This window comes from Symphalangus syndactylus, chromosome 6 (assembly GCF_028878055.3).
Source record: "Symphalangus syndactylus isolate Jambi chromosome 6, NHGRI_mSymSyn1-v2.1_pri, whole genome shotgun sequence".
Classification (NCBI taxonomy): domain Eukaryota; kingdom Metazoa; phylum Chordata; class Mammalia; order Primates; family Hylobatidae; genus Symphalangus; species Symphalangus syndactylus.
Window position 1 is genome coordinate 67,062,922 of NC_072428.2, and position 12,174 is coordinate 67,075,095.

The 12,174-nt window shown below is 39.8% G+C and overlaps 1 long non-coding RNA gene across 1 annotated transcript; it reads right to left on the reverse strand.

Annotated features, from left to right (window-relative positions):
* Window positions 1-8,050: 8,050 nt before the first annotated feature.
* On the reverse strand, window positions 8,051-11,848 carry LOC129484702 (uncharacterized). Its single transcript, XR_008658509.2, has 3 exons — window positions 11,733-11,848; window positions 9,204-9,254; window positions 8,051-8,303 (listed from the first exon to the last, which is right to left on the reverse strand). It is a non-coding gene; the product is annotated as an uncharacterized lncRNA (long non-coding RNA).
* Between the last annotated feature and the right edge of the window lie 326 nt (window positions 11,849-12,174).

Here is a 12,174-nt window from a genome sequence, read left to right on the forward strand (position 1 = left end):
GGCCAGGTGCAGTGGCTCACGCTTGTAATCCCAGCACTTTGGGAGGCCAAGGCGGGCGGATCACGAGGTCAGGAGATCGAGACCACAGTGAAACCCCGTCTCTACTAAAAATACAAAAAAATTAGCCGGGCGTGGTGGCGGGCGCCTGTAGTCCCAGCTACTCGGAGAGGCTGAGGCAGGAGAATGGCGTGAACCCAGGAGGCGGAGCTTGCAGTGAGCCGAGATTGCGTCACTGCACTCCAGCCTGGGCGACAGAACGAGACTCTGTCTCAAAAACAAAACAAAACAAAACAAAACAAAACAAAACAAAACATAGCAAAGCAAAGCAAACAAACAAAAGAAAATAAAAAACAAAAGAAAAATTTAAAAAATAGTACTTGTAGTATAAAGCTGAGTTATATACTAGTGTGCTGCAATTGGGTAGATCCCAAATGCAGGTTTGAACAAGATTATTTCAAGGTCTTTTTCCTTATGTGGATTAGTGAGCCTGTGGAAGAGGTCTCGACCCAGAAGCGCCAACCTGTAAAAGTGGTTTCAGCTGGAGTAATTGTGTTCTCACAGTGGGAAAAAGCCTTTCAGTCCTTGCAATAGCAAATTTCAGGGGCTGACGTCTTTTAAATCCTCTGAACAAGTCAATATAAATTAGGGTAATAGGCAGAAAGATAATACTGATTTCATTCATTCAGAAAATGTTTGTTGAGGCCAGACACAGTGGCTCACACCTGTAATCCCAGCACTTTGGGAGGCCGAGGCAGGAGAATTGCTTGAGGTCAGGAGTTCAAGACCAGCCTGGCCGACATGGCAAAACCCCGTCTCTACTAAAAATACAAAAATTAGCTGGGCGTGGTGGCACACGCCTGTGATTCCAAGTACTCGGTGGGGCTAAGAGAATAGCTTGAACCCAGGAGGGGGTTGCAGTGAGCTGAGACTGTGCCACTGCACTTCCGCCTGGGTAGCACAGCGAGATTCCGTCTCAAAAAAAAAAGAAAAGAAAAGAAAAAGAAAACATTCATTGAATGTGAAGTCACTACAGAAATCACAATGAATGAGAAATGGATTCTGCCCACAAATAACTTAGCCTGGGGTGGGGACATGGCGCAGCTAATTAGCTGGGTTAAGGCTGACATTTCTGTTAGGAACTTGAAGTACAGGTATTTTGTGTTGTTAATCCACAGTCTTAGGAGTGTAGACCAAGAAACATGGCATGTAGCAAAGTTGGCACCCTAATATAAATGTCGAAAAGCTCAGTGGGTATTTTCTGACTGTTCCCTGGAGCCACTTGCTCTTCCTCCTCCCAGTGGAAAGATCCTTCCCTGCAATTCCAGCAACACTTTCAGGATGTGGCCTCTGAGAGATTACGTATCTTTTAGTCATCAAAGGGCAACCTGGCTCCACTGAGAGTGTTAACTGGACACATTTACCAGAGTACAATGTAACTTCCAACTAGTGATTTGGCTTCCCTCTCTTTTCCCTCTCCTAAGGAAATAATCAGAGCCCATATAAACATGCACATGCAAGTATGTAAATATACATGGAAAGATCAGGAACCATCTAAATGACAAACAACAGGGGTGTGGTTAAATCAATTGTGGCTATCTTTATGATGTAGTACTATGCAGCCATTAAAATGATATTACAGGAAAACAAAGAAATATATATCCATCATATGCTGTTATAAAAATTACTTATAAAATTATAACATGGTAAGAATTATATTTTCCAAATATGTGTGTATTCATGTTTCTGTGTGGACAGAAAAAGACTAAAAAAAAATAGAAGACTCTGATATTAATAGTGGCCATCTCTGCATAGGAGTATACGAGTTTTCTTCTTGGTGCTTTTCTCGTGTTTTCCAAATTATCCAAAATGTACATGTGTTACTTTCACTATATTTTAAGAATAAAAAACAAAAAGTGGTCTAGTTCTTCCTATTTTATAGCTCTCTTTGACAAAGAAGTTTCACCAAATTCCTCAGGGGCTGGAACAGAAAGCTATTTTAGTGATGCCAACTGTGCCAACTCAAAACATTACTCAGAGAACTTGTTTCTGAAGGCAAAGAAGAGTCACTTCCTATCCTGTCTTGGGGAACACTCACCAGGAGCTGGAGGAAATCTTCAAAGATCTTTTTGTTGTTGTTGTTCAAGGGTTTTTAATTCTGTTATCTCTGGGGCCTCACAAGCAATACCAAAGTCTCTGCCATATCTCCCAGTATACCAAGTGGCCATGTGTAAGTAGGTTTATTGGTGGCCTTGAGTAATATCCCAGAGTTTCTGAGAGAGACTGGCAAAATGGGCTCTATTTGGAGTCAGACCAGCATAATTTAAGAACACAGAATCTGTAGGCAAACAGATCTTAGTTAAAATCCAAACTCTGAAATGTATTAATTATATGGCCTTGGATATATTACTTAATCTCTTTGTGTCTCAACTTCCTCATCTTTCAATTAGAACATAATAATATCTACTTACAATGTTTCTATGATGGGTAAAAGTTATAATACATGTTAAGTAAGTATTTAGCAAACTGTATTGCTCCTCGTAAGCAACAATGAATGAAAGCTATTATATTACTACAATAAGTAACATAAAAGAGAGAAAAATAAGTGTCATGAGAGATCAAGAAAAGGCACAGTTAGTCCTGGTTGAAAAGATGGCAAAAGGCTTTGTGGAAGGAGATAATTTAGATATTCTACTTTTTATTACTTTATTTTAAATTTTATTAGAGATGAGGTCTCACTATGTTGCCCAGGCTGCAGTACGTTGCCCATGCTGGATTGCTCAAGCAATCCTCTCACCTCAGCCTCCTGAATTGCTGGGACTACAGGTGTGTGCCACCACACCAAGCTCAGAACATTTAGATATAGCTGTGCTTTTAGTTTAATACCAAAAATTACATATGTGTGCTAACCAAAACCCTAGTAACTTAATGATTAAAACCTTTACCCAACTCTGTACATTGTAGCTTTTCGTACCACTCAGAGTTTACATTTTAAACTTTATTTTAGTCAGTGTTATTACAAAATAGTCTGGTACAAATAATTACCCTGCTAAATCAGGAAAAAAGAGAGAGATAAAGTAATAGTTCATGTAGAAGATATAGTAAATTGACCTTATTAAATCTGTTTCTTCCTCCAAAACTGGGGTGAGGGGGCAGTTCTTAATGAAGAGTATCACCTCCATCCCCCCACCACCACCACCCCAGGGTGTTTGGAAATCTGTGCATGGTTTTGTTCAGTTGTCACAGTGATTGGGAGAGCTATTAACATTTATGGGTTGGGGTCAGAGATGCTAAATGTCCTGCCATGCTCAGGTCAATCCCCTACATCCAAAAGCTGTTCTGCCCTAAATGCTAATAGCACTCCTTTTGAGAAATACCATTAGAAATACTATTAGAAGGTCTCCAATGGCCTTTCCAGCTCTGCAAGTTTGTTAGTGAATTCTATTCATCCCTTTGAACTAGCATTTCTTTAGTATTCTAAATGTCAAATTTAATTAACAGGCAGACAATATGAACAAACGAAGCATCTGTAAGGGTTAATTTTGGCTGGGCCACCGTGTTCAGCTATTTGGTCAAACATTATTCTGAACGTTTCTGTGATGGTGTTTGGATGAGAATGACATTTAAATCAGTGGACTCCAAGTAAAGCAGATCACCTTCCATAATGTGGGTGGGCCTTATTCAATCAGTTGAAGGTCTGACTAGAACAAAAGACTGGCCTTCTGAGCAAGAAGGAATTCTGCCAGCACATGATCTTCAGATTAGAACTGTAGATTTTGTACTTTTCAGCCTCCATAATGGCATAAGCCAGTTACTTAAAATAAATCTGTCTCTTAAAATAAATCTGTCTCTATATATATGTACACGTACACTACTTGTTCGTTTCCTCTGGGGAAGGCTAATACAGCATTCTTATTCCTGCACATAAGATTTAGAAAATATGAGAAGGAAAAATGAAGATAATACAAATTATCTCCACTATTTACCCGGGATATAGATTTCTGTGGTCTCATTTTGTGCATATCTCAAATGCTGAAATGCAACATTTGAAGTATTTGGGTTTCAGGATGCCTCTGAGCATTTTACTGAGCATGTTTTCCTCTGCACTTTTAAACTCATGTGTACTTTGAAGAATATAACCCATGTTTCTGATTCATTTACACTTAACTCATCAAAGTCTTGATTCACAATTATTTGACACTACACTTTATTAGTGCTTGAACTCGCTCTATCAAGTCTTTGTTCTAAGTCACCTTTTGGTCCCTCAAAGAAAGAAAATAAAGTAAGAACCCATGTTAGAGTAAATTCAAGATATTTAATTTCTAATTTATCCCTTTTCAAAGAAAATATATTTTTACTAATATCTTCGTTTGGAAAAACTTGTTGTTTTAACCCTATTTAAGATTTTCTCCCAGACGTGTTTTTAAATATACACATATCTTTGAATTAAAAGCAGCAAGTAATTTTTGCATAAAACATATTAAGTATATTTATTTTCTTGCTTTGTTTGTATGTACTGATGGTAGATTAGTGTCAAAGTCAGTGAAATCACATGCAACCTATTTTAAAAGTTGGTTTTTTCATTTATTTTCTTTTAATGCTCACATTGTTTTGCAAAGTCTGTGTAATTTCATATATGTAATTACTCTTTCAACACAAAACTTCCCTGATGTTGGCTTATTTCAACAAAAAACAGCATTATATCTGATCCAACAGGCTAATTCTCCTGAGACATCATATAGTAACAAACCAATATGAACGTAAAAAAAAAAATTTACAAAGAAATTGGGAATACAGTTTTGCATTTCAAAGGGGCTAGCCTCACAGTGCTAAGTTAAATTTCAGATCTCAACTTTTCTGCATAGTTCACAGAAAAAAAATAAAAGTGGCTGGGCGTGGTGGCTCACACCTGTAATCCCAGCACTATGGGAGGCCGAGGCGGGAGGATCTAGAGGTCAGGAGTTTGAGACCAGCCTAACCAACATGGTGAAACCCTGTCTCTACTAAAAATACAAAAAAATTAGCCAGGTGTGGTGGCGCACGCCTGTAGTCACAGCTACTCAGGAGGCAGGAGAATTGCTTGACCCTGGGAGGCAGAGGTTGCAGTGAGCCGAGATCACGCCACTGCACTCCAGCCTGGACATCAGAACAAGACTCTGTCTCAAAAAAAGAAAGAAAAAAAGAAAAACAAGAAAAGTAAAAATAAATTTCGGATCTCAGGACTCTTTGGGCACTGACTTTAATTTATAGATAGGAGTGAATTTCTTATGGCTGATTAATAAACTTTCAGACAATATAAAGATTACAAAGGTTGGGAGGCTGAGGCAGGAGAATCGCTTGAACCTGGGAGGTGGAGGTTGCAGTGAGCTGAGATTGTGCCACCACAATCCAGCCTGGACGACAGAGCAAGACTCCATCTCAAAAAAAAAAAGTTTACAAAATGTTAAAAAAACAACAAAAGTCCCATTTATCTGGCTTTAATTCCCAGTTTTATTTCAGAATTAGGCATTTATCTGTAATAATCCAGACTTTAAGATAATAACAGTTAATTAACCTGGTAGTAATTGTAACCTATTTTTCAGAGAATTAGGTACAATAATCATGTACATGCACCAGGCAAGACTTTGCCTTCAAACTGCAGTGTATTCAATGCTTAAAGTTACAGAGGTGATCTTTTCAGGGAATCAATGGGAAGGGATATTTAAAATAAATTCATTGATCTGATTGATTTTTAAATTCAAGTAAGCTTTTTTCTTAATACAGAAGTAATACATGCTTATGACCTAAATTATAAAGAGAAAGGAAGGAAGAGAGGGAGGGAAGAAAGGAAGAAAGAAAGAAAAGAAAGAGAGAGAAGGAAAGAAAGAAGAAAGAAAGAGAAAGGAAGGAAGAGAGAAAGGAGAAAGGAAGAGAAAGGAAGGAGAGAAGGAAAGAAAAAAGAAAGAAAGAAAAAGAAAGAAAGAAAGAGAAAGAAAAGGAAGGAAGAAGGGAGGAAAGAAACAAAAGGTAGGAAGGAGAAAGGAAGAGAAAAGAAGGGAGGGAAAGAGAGAAAGAAAGAGGCAAGGAAGGAAGGAAGGAAAGAAGGAAGGAAAGGAGGGAGGGAGGGAGGGGAGAGAAGAAAGGAAAGAAAGAGAAGAAAGAAAAGAGAGAAAAGAACATGTTGACAACTCAGCGGGATGCCATATGGTGAAGTGATAAAAAAAACTCAGGTCTCAGAGTTAGGCTGTGTGGATTTAAACCTAGCTCCACCACTTACTACCTCTGTGACCTGGAGTTAGTAATTCAACTCCCTGTCTCAGCTTTCTCATTTGTAAATACAGATGCAGGAATGTTATGAGGATTAAATAAGATAAATTGTGCAAACGTGCCTGTATAGAGCAAACCCCGTCAATGAATACAACTCAGTACAACTTTCTGGATCCTTTTTGTCTTAGTGTTTAAACAGGGACACTGCTGGTTTTGATTTACATTTGAAAAGAGCACTGAGAATCTCAGAAGATAGTCACTAAAAAAATATATTTTTCTTCAGACTTTTTCTTACTGTGTAAGAGGAAGATTGTGGATAAAATTTTATTGTTCATAAAATCAAGGCTGGTAATTTAAAAGCAGGAGCAAACCTTTGTTTCAAAAATTGAAATATGTTTATTGTTCAACAATTTTTCCTCCAATAATAAATGGTTTAAGCTTTTCCACACACATATTGTCTCACACACTTTTTCACACAAACATATTTTGAAAGAACAAAATATTTGGCTGGGCATGGTGCCTCATGCCTGTAATCATAACACTTTGAGAGGCCAAGGTGGGAGGATTGCTTGAGCCTAGGAGTTTGAGACCAGTCTGAGCAACACAGATGCCTGTTTTGAAAGAAAAAAAAAAGAAGGAAAGAAAGAGAGAGAAGGAAGGAAGAATGGAAGAGAGGAAGGAAAAGACAGAGAGAGAAAGAGAAAGAAAAGGAAAGACAAAATGTACAAGACATTGGAATTACATCCATTTTTTCAGCCAATTATTCCTTTTAATTAGTGATAGAGCATTGTTGTTGGCCTTTACCCTTAAGACTATATTTGGGTTTAGGGAGAAGTTAAATTATATTATGCTTATCTTCTCAACACTAAAAGTTAAAAATTCCACCTACTTCTCCTCCTATTTTCTCTATCTTAGAGATACCGTGATCCAGGAAGTCAGCTAAACTATAAACCTGAGTCATCCTAAGCCCCTCACGGTCCATGAATTATTGAGTCCTGTTGATTGTATTTTTAAATATCTCTGAAACCAACCCCTTGCTTTTCATCTTCATTGGCACTGCTTTAGTTCAGGTCTGTGGTACTGAAATAGCTGAAATAGCCCCTGAGCCCATCTCTCAGCCTTACCCTCTGACCTTTGCCAAAGAGAAAACCCTTCTTTGGCTACCCATTACTTTACAGACCAATGGCATAAGGCCTTTCATGGTGTGACCCCTCCTAAACTAGACACTTACTCATGAACCATTTGCCAAAGTATTAAAGTTATGCTGTGGATACTTAGGAGGCTGAGGGTGGAGGGTTGTTTGAGCCCAGGACTCTAGCCTGGCTACAGAGCAACACTTTGCCTCAAATAAACAAATAGAAGAGATGCTGTTGGCCGGGCACAGTGGCTCACGCCTGTAATCCCAGCACTTTGGGAGGTCGAGGCGGGCGGATCACAAGGTCAGGAGATCGAGACCATCTTGGCTAACACGCTGAAACCCCATCTCTACTAAAAATACAAAAAATTAGCCGGGCATGGCGGTGTGTGCCTGTAGTCTCAGCTGCTGGGGAGGCTGAGGCAGGAGAATGGAATGAACCTGGGAGGCGGAGCTTGCAGTGAGCCGAGATCATGCCGCTGCACTCCAGCCTGGGTAACAGAGCGAGACTCCGTAAAAAGAGAAAAAAAAAAAAGAAGAAGAAGAGATGCTGTGGAGTATACCTCTCCAGTGACTGGAGTACTAATATCCATTCTTTTTTCTTTCTTGTTTTTTTGAGATGGAGTCTTCCTCTGTTGCCCAGGCTGGAGTGCAGTGGCATGATCTCGGCTCACTGCAACCTCCACCTCCCGGGTTCAAGTGATTCTCCTTCCTCAGCCTCCTGAGTAGCTGGGATTACAGGTGCCCACCACCACACCTAGCTAATTTTCGTACTTTTACTAGAGATGGGGTTTCGCCACGTTGGCCAGGCTGGTTTTGAACTCCTGACCTCAGGTGATCCGCCTGCCTCGGCCTCCCAAAGCGCTGAGATTACAGGTGTGAGTCACAGCGCCCGGCCTGGAATGTCCATTCTTTAGGGCACTTTCTATTATCGAGGAAACCAGAAAGCTGAATTAGCACTCATAAGATAGCATTTCTCTCTCTCTCTTTCTTTTTCTTAGAGACAGGGTCTTGCTCTGTCTCCAAAGCTGCAACCTCGAATGCCTAGGCTCAAGTGATCCTCCTGACTCAGCCTCCTGAGTAGCTGGGACTGCGGGCACACGCCACCATGCCTGGCTAATTTTCTAATTTTATTTTTTAAGAGATGGGGTGTCCCTGTGGCCCAGGCTGGTCTCAAACTCCAGGCCTCAAGCAATCCTCCCATCTCAGCCTCCCGAGTAGCTAAGTCACGCATCTCTTTAACAACAAGAAATGCTTTATGCGTTGTGCTACATTGCACTACCATGTTGTTACTGCCATGACATCAATAGGCAATAGGACATTTTCAACTCCATTAAAATCTTATGGGACCACTGTGTATGTGGTCCGTCATTGCGTGAAATGTCATTAGGCAGCACATGACTGTATGTGGTAAACAAAGGCACTGCATAATTACAAGGGAGATTTCACTCAAACTATAAGTGATCCTAATCAACTTTTCTTTAGCCAAAAGAGAGTGTTCTTTGCTAATGTTCAGAATGTAGTGTTTGCATCCAATGGATTGTCTGTCTCTCAGACTTTTGTCAGGGTAACACTGACAAAAATTTACTTTCCAAGCTAATTCTAACCTCTTCATGATGCCTTCTCATATTTCCATCAAATTACTCCCCTACCTGTTCTGTCATAGTACTGTATGTATTCTCTGTTGAATATTTCTATTATAGCACTAGGTAGCACTAAAATTATTCATGAAGGCTGTTTTCTAACAGAGAGCTGTATTAGTGTTTAAAAGGACCAGCACTTGGGTCAATGAGATCTGGGTTTGAATTCTGATTCTCCCACTTACTTGTTGAATGTCCTTTGTCTAATCCCTTAACATCTGTGAGCTACAGTTCATCTGTAAGACATGGATAATATAGTACCAGATTTATAGTGATATTGAGAGGATTAAATGGCATGCTGTGTAGAAAGCATTTTGCAAGTACCAGACACATGGAAAACACTTAGTAAAGTAGGTCTTACTGATTACCTTTGCAGTTAGCTTGATAGTGAGGAATCCCGTGTCTAGGACATCCATTATACAGCCTTGCTTTTATTCCTAGTGGTTTATCTACACTAGTTTTTGTTTTTGTTGTTGCTTGTTTTTTTATTTGGTTGCATTTTTTTTTTTTTTTTTTGAGACAAGTCTCACTGTCACCCAGGCTGGAGTGCGGTGGCATGATCACCGCAGCCTTGACCTCCCAGGTTCAGGTGATCGTCTCACCTCAGCCTCCCAAGTAGTTGAGACTACAGGTGCATGCTACCATGCCTGGCTAATTTTTTTCTTTTTTTCTATTTTTATTTATAGATTCAAGGTCTCCTTATGTTGCCCAGGCTGGTCTCGAAATCCTGGACTCAAGCGATCCTGCCGCCTCTGTTAGCATTATAGGCATGAGCCACTGCGCCTGGCAGTTTATCTACTTTGGAAAGCAAAAGCACTTTCTCTCTTCTAAGATTTTTTTCCATTAGATAGTGAACAGATTTTCTAAGACAACTAGTGATACTCATTTGGTTTACCTCTGTCTTCCCTTACTAGACTATAAGTTACTAGAGGAGAGGCGTGATGTTTTATTTTTGAATCCCACCACCTAGAAAGTGCCTAGCACATAGCAGGTACTTTAAGAAAGTGTTTATTAAATGAATAGAAAAATTCCTTGAAACTGGTTATAAGACATTTCTGATTTTGTCATCTAGATCAGTGGTTGTCAAAGCGTGATCTTTGAATCAGCAGTACTGGTATCACCTGTGAGTTTGTTAGACATGCACATTGAGAGGCTGGATCCCAACCCAGTGTATCAGAGTCTCTGGAGATGGGGCCCAGGCAACTGTGATTTAACAAGCTATCCAGATGTTTCTGAATTCTGTTACAATTTGAGAACCATTGACCTAGACAGTATTTCCCTTTAAAATATAGTATTTTTTCTTTAAAAGCTAATAACAGTTTTTGTTTTTGTTTTTTTTGAGATGGAGTCTCACTTTGTTGCCCAAGCTGGAGTGCAGTGGTGCAATCTGTGCTCACTTCAACCTCCACATCCTGGGTTCAAGTGATTCTCCTGTGTTAGCCTCCTGAGTAGCTGGGATTTCAGGCACCCATCACCATGCTCAGCTAATTTTTACATACAGACAGATTTCACCATGTTGGCCAGGCTGGTCTCGAACACCTGAGCTCAAATGATCCGCCCACCTCAGCCTCCCAAAGTGCTGGGATTATAGGCATGAGCCACCATGCCCAGCCATAAAAGCTAATGACAATATTTAAAAGCTAAAGATAGTATTTGAAAGCTAAAGGCAGTATTTTTCTTTAAAGGCTAATGTCATTTTATACATCTAAAAAACATTATGCTGAGCAAAAGAAGCCAGATACAAAAGAGAACATACTGAATTATTCTATTTATATAAAGTTCTACAATAGGCAAAACTGATATGCAAATATAGACAAAACAGAATAGTGGCTGCCTGGGGAGAAAGAGAGGAGAGGTTTGACTGGGAAGAGGTATGAGAAAACTTTCTGAAGTGTTGGAAAGCTCCATCTGTATCTTGATGGTGTGTGGATTATATGGGTGTATGCCTCTGTCAAAACACATGGAACTATATACTTGAGATCTGTGCATTTCACTGTATATAAGTGAAATAAATACAAACAGAGTTAAAATAAAATAATGCCATTCTAATTCCTTCTGTGTAAGTCTTATCAACAGGAGATATATTTTAACAGAGTTGTCTTAAGAAGGTCTATAAGATCCTCCACGATCTGGCCCCTTAGCTCCTTTTCTAGCCTTCTCTGTTACCACACTTTTGTCACCTTCTCTTTTCAGTCCTTCACCAGCACTGACCTTTCAGTGTTCCAATGGCATTTGTACTCTTCTCATACTCCTACCCAGGACTTTTGCACATGCTGTTATCACTCCCTAGAATGTTTCTCCTTCTCTTCTTAATGGGAGATTGGTTAACTCCCATTCTTCTTTTAGTTCTACTCTTCTGCCTGTTTCTCAGGGAAACCCTCCCATGTCTTGCTTTATTATACACATCCATGGAAACTTTGTCCAGCTCCTATGTATGCCTGTGCAGCTTGTTCATCTAAACAAGGGTTCCCAGCTGAGGTGACAACTAAAACTAAAATCAAATTTGTGCTCCACTCACAAAGCCTTGCACATGGAGCAGGGTTGTATCAATCTGGGAAAGGGGGTGCCTTTTCTAATTTACCAAAGTCATTGTTTGCTTGCCAAGCTTTATCTACTCTGGGCTCTTTCTGTTATGGCCTTTTAAAAAATAGCACAAAGATACCATATGGGCTAGCAGCAGCCCTGACCTTGTACTTCCCCTTCATACCACTTACCACAGTAATTTCACATTTATTTGGTTAATGCTTGTTTCTCCTACTTCTCAATAAGCATGATGACAGCAGGAAATTGGTTTTGCTTATCGTCAAGTTTCCTCAGCACCTGGAACAGTGTTGGGTATATAGTAGGTACTCAGTAAATATATATTAAATCTATTCGTTATTTCTTTTCTTTTTTTTTTTTTTTTTTAGACGGAGTTTCACTCTTGTCACCCAGGCTGGAGTGCAATGGCGTGATCTCAGCTCACTGCAACCTCCACCTCCCGGTTTCAAGCTATTCTGTCACCTCAGCCTCCCGAGTAGCAGGGATTACACGCTCCAGTCACCATGTCAGGCTAATTTTTGTATTTTTAGTAGAGACGGGGTTTCGCCATGTTAGCCAGGCTAGTCTCGAACTCTTGACTTCAGGTGATCCACCTGTGTCAGCCTCTCAAAGTGC